Genomic DNA, 4596 nt, shown 5'->3' on the forward strand with positions numbered 1-4596 from the left:
GACCAACTTGGCTTAGAGAACATATAGATCTAGTAAATGAAGAGAATAATTTTGGAGAAAACCAAGAATTGCCTATTGAAATACAGGATGAGTTAAAAAAGAAAGAAGTAGTCGCTTATATGAATCCGGTACAGAAATATGAAGGGTTATTGAATTTAAAAAAGTATAGCAGTTTGAACCAAGTCCTAAACATAACGGCGTGGATTATGCGTTTCATCCATAACACAAGAAATAAGGTGCAAGAAAGAACAAGATGGCCCCGGCCATATTAACGTTTTGCCTTGGCTAGCTAAATTTATTGTAAGGTGACCCCGGCCTATATACTTTACGGTCATTTTTTTCTTTTAAATATCAAATATCATTCCAATTATGAATAAAAATAATCTAGCTTGATTTTGGGTTATAGATTATGAAACAAGTAAATAACCAACTTCTGTCCTATGAAATGGAACAATTTTCTTGATATTTTTGTTGCAAACCTAATATTTGTGGGATAATTGATGCGTTTGGGTACTAAAATTATTCATTGATTGCACGCTTATGCAATATGCAATATGCAACAAGCGCTTAGAATTAGCCCCGAGTCATGTTCTCTTGAAACTTGAAGCAATAGAAATGAAGTAATTTGCATAAGCCCTAAAGAACAACGCTAGACGGGACACGGAAACGGATGGTGGAGATAAAGATCCTTTTTGTTTATGATGTACTAAGCGTTAATTAATCAGAGAAGCTGGAACCAAAAAAACTTACAAAAATCTCATAATATTTGTGCCAAAAAAGTTAATTTAAAAACAATTTTATATATTTTAATTTAGTATAAAACAATTTTAGAACTAAAAATGGGTTGACGGGACGCCCAGCCTGCCAGCCAGGGTCGGACCAATACTTTTCCGAACCTCTAAAACTCGCGAAAGTAAAAACTTAGTGAGGAAATTTTTCTCAGATTCCGCGCCTAGAACGAAAAGTTTCACTAGTGCCATCGTCCGGAGAAAACGCGAAGCTTGATCTAGGTGAAACAAAAATGGCAGGCCTGAGACCTGTAGCATCAACGGCAGTGTATGTGACGTTTAAACTTATAATTAAGTGCCAAATGAAAATTTGTACTCGAAATTTTTTGCAATGAATGAACCACGGCTATTTTGAAGAATAGTACCGGCACCTTGAAATATAATAAAGTATATAACAAATGAAAGCTTAGAGATAAATATAACCTCAAAAACGAAAGGTTGCAACGACCCGGTAGCCGAGACGTTATAGCCGCTACAACGTGGAACCAGCCTCAGCAAGCACACGCAGGTTCGAGCCTATCCCAGGGTAAGTTAAAAATATTCATAATTAATTTAATTAATTCATATTAATCTCGTTTGTCTACAGGTGTTTCAGGGTGAAAATATACTGGAATTAATGATGGTGCAATGATAATAATGAGAAAATTAGGAAATAATTTTCAATTTTTTTTGGCAAAATGTCACTAGATGGTGTTAAACACATGTATAAAATAGAAATAAAACTAATTCACAAATACTAGGTTACGTTACGTTAGGTTAGGTTAGGTTAGGTTAGGTTAGGTTAGGTTAGGTTAGGTTTGGTTAGGTTAGGTTAGGTTAGGTTAGGTTAGGTTAGTAATATTTTATAAATCATTTAACAATGCTACGCCTTATCCAGAATATTGGCAAACATGTCAAATTTGAATTTCCCGCCATTTTTCCTCGATTTTTAAATTTTGATTTTCTACCATTAATAATCATTTGCGCCAAAAAATTTTAGCACCATATTTTTTTTCACGGTCTAACGAGTAAAAAAAAAAAAAAAAAAAAAAAAAGGTGCCGGTACTACTCTTCAAAATTCCCTGAACCACAATTTTCAGAAGAGAATATTTTCAAAAATGGTAAGTGTTCAAAACCTAATCACCCTAATATTAACCAGATTAGTTATGTAAACTCTTAAGCCTTGGTCATAACACGAGTATAAAATTGGTCATACTGTTTTGTTTTGTTTAGTACCTGTTGCTCTCTCTCTTGTCAAAATTGCTACGAGCATTACACATATTTTCCAAAAGATCCTACTGAAAAAATTCAAAAAGCTCTTCAGTCAAACTTTAAGGGAAATGAATTCACACAGTATGGAATTATAAACGAAAAAAACTCTTGTTGCTTTAAAAAAGAGTCTAATTTAAAAGTAACGAAGATTGGTTTGAAGTCAACCCTTCTTATCGATTCTTGGGGTGTTCCCCTGACGGTCTAGTCAACGATAATTTGGTCGAAATGAAGTGTCCAGTCATTGGTGAAAAAGGAAACTTATAAACAGTCCTCAAAAAAACTCCTTACGTAATCAAGAAGGACAGAACATTTTCTTTGAAACCCAAACAAATGTATTATGGGCAAGTGCAACTTAGTTTGGCACTTTTAGGACTTCAAAGTTGTCATTATGTGATTTATTCAAACTGGAAGATGATTGTTTTGTTATATGTGCCTAAAGACCAAAAATTTATTAACAATCAATTAACCAAGATTACAAATTACTTATTTCAAAAGGTTTTTTTTGCTTATTTTAATTACTACATTCCAAATTATTTGAAATGGAAAAATAATGGCTCAAATAAGGCTGAAGTGATATTTTTAAGTTCCTTAAAATGTGATAGAATCTTACAAATTTATTAAATAAAATTGTTTTACAAAATTTCACGAGTCTTGGGTGCATTATTCATTTGCATTTTTTTTCACGGGTTTTAACAAGCTTGGGAACTGCGTAAGAGTTAATTTAAAATGATTTGAGGTCTGAACTTTACTTATTCCAAACAAAGCTGATAGAGCGGTGAATGAAATGCCAAGTTTTAGTTTCATGAGTGTCAAAAATACCCTATCTCGAGACTCGTAGTTTCCCCCATTCTTGGTCCATGCTTCCTCTCTACCTTATTTGTCCATGAAAAGGGGTATGAATTTACTGTTAATATTTTTAATGATTGCATCAAATAGACCAGTACTCTTTAATCCTGTTAATGAAATTATAGAGGGGGCATTCAATATTCCATTAGAAGCATTAACATAACATGTATGATTTTCCAAGGTGTTGACCATAATGCATTTACAGGGTTGCCACGGAATATTCAAAACCAAATTCCCTGACTTTTCCAGGTTTTCCCTGACCTTTTTCTGAGATTTTCCCTGACCTTTTCGGCCGAAAGTGTAAATGTTTACAGCACGTTTTAAGTGGTGCTTATAATTAAATAAAGTCTCTACATTTAAGTTTTCCAATGTATTTTTCACACCAAAAAGATTAAGAAACATTTTCACCTAAATGATTAAGAAAAATTTTATCTAGGATATAAATAACAGTCTGAGAGATTTCTTTAGAGAGCATTAACTTTACAAAAACAATTCTAGACATTTTTAAGGATTGCTCTAGAGTTCACTCTGTGTTAAGAGAGGATGAGAAGAAACTTTCATTACTCTTTCAATAAAGACTTATCCCCAGAAATTTTACCTACTAAAATAAAATTCCCTGACTTTTCCCTGACTTTGCTGAAATTTTTCAAATTCCCTGACTTTTCCCTGACCTTTTTGGCCCATTTTCAAATTCCCTGACCCGTGGCAACCCTGATTTATCATTGGGGTTTGGAGTGGTGCATTTGTCGGTCGTAGTTTCCTCGGTAGTTTGTTGAACCGTATCAATCCCCAATCTTTCAGCTAGAATTTCTGCGTCTGCTGGTCCATTTATTTCAGCTGTTTCACTTGCATGCAAAGTTGGAGATTGTGAGAGCTGATTCCTTTTTTTTCAGTCTTTCCAATCTCCCATTAGCCTTGAACTATTGTTGATCATGTTTCCTTAACGGGAGTTTTTTGGAAGGAACAGCCAAAGGTCCAAGTCTGGGAGGGTAACTTAACTTTTCTACAATAATAACTCTAATTATAATTGGTTTTAAATTAATATTATACGCTTAAAACATACCTGAATGTTCATATTTCGGAATGAAGGGAGCAGACAACCATGGACTTGGTGTGTGGTTTACCCATTTTTAAAGCTATATCCCATTGTTTCGACAATTTAACGTCGCGCGGAAATTGGTGAAAGCGGACACCACTCATTATTTTTACACCCATACACGCTGCAGTATTTAACCTTTGTTTAATTACGTTTAAATAAACAGCAAATCTGACAAAAACTAGCCAAATTATCGTTGAGCAGATAGTTGAGTTGTTTTTTTTTATTTAATTTTATAATTATCTTTAAGCAATTCAATTTAATTAACTTTAATTAAACCATGAGTATGTTGATTGCGTTTGTCATTAATGGTATCGCCGGAATCAAGTTACATTTAAACACCTGATTAAACTAATCATCGATCATCCACCTTGCAATAGGCAGACAACAAACTAGACGGAGTTCGCAAACTTCGCAGTCTATTTATGACATCTCATGTTGCCCTCTATTGAATCTCTCAACAACTATCGTTAAATTTATTACTTAAATAATATAATTTTTTTTAAATATAATAATCATATTAGCTAATTATAATTATTTAACTTTAAATGAGTATGTTTCATTGATTTAAATCGCATTGCTAAAAATTATTGGCGGGCGCTAGGCAGTCATTCT

General features: G+C 33.4%; 2 long non-coding RNA genes across 2 annotated transcripts; one reads left to right on the forward strand and one right to left on the reverse strand.

The window, feature by feature from the left end:
* Positions 1–1199: 1199 nt before the first annotated feature.
* LOC149679209 (uncharacterized) lies at positions 1200–1822 on the forward strand. Its single transcript, XR_016365909.1, has 2 exons — positions 1200–1314; positions 1375–1822. It is a non-coding gene; the product is annotated as an uncharacterized LOC149679209 (long non-coding RNA).
* A 788-nt stretch (positions 1823–2610) lies between these two features.
* Positions 2611–4082, reverse strand: LOC149679210 (uncharacterized). Its single transcript, XR_016365706.1, has 2 exons — positions 3949–4082; positions 2611–3888 (listed from the first exon to the last, which is right to left on the reverse strand). It is a non-coding gene; the product is annotated as an uncharacterized LOC149679210 (long non-coding RNA).
* Positions 4083–4596: the final 514 nt, after the last annotated feature.

Source organism: Phalangium opilio, unplaced genomic scaffold, assembly GCF_054372755.1.
Source record: "Phalangium opilio isolate 3A_F unplaced genomic scaffold, DU_Popi_V2 ptg000041l_1, whole genome shotgun sequence".
NCBI classification, from domain to species: domain Eukaryota; kingdom Metazoa; phylum Arthropoda; class Arachnida; order Opiliones; family Phalangiidae; genus Phalangium; species Phalangium opilio.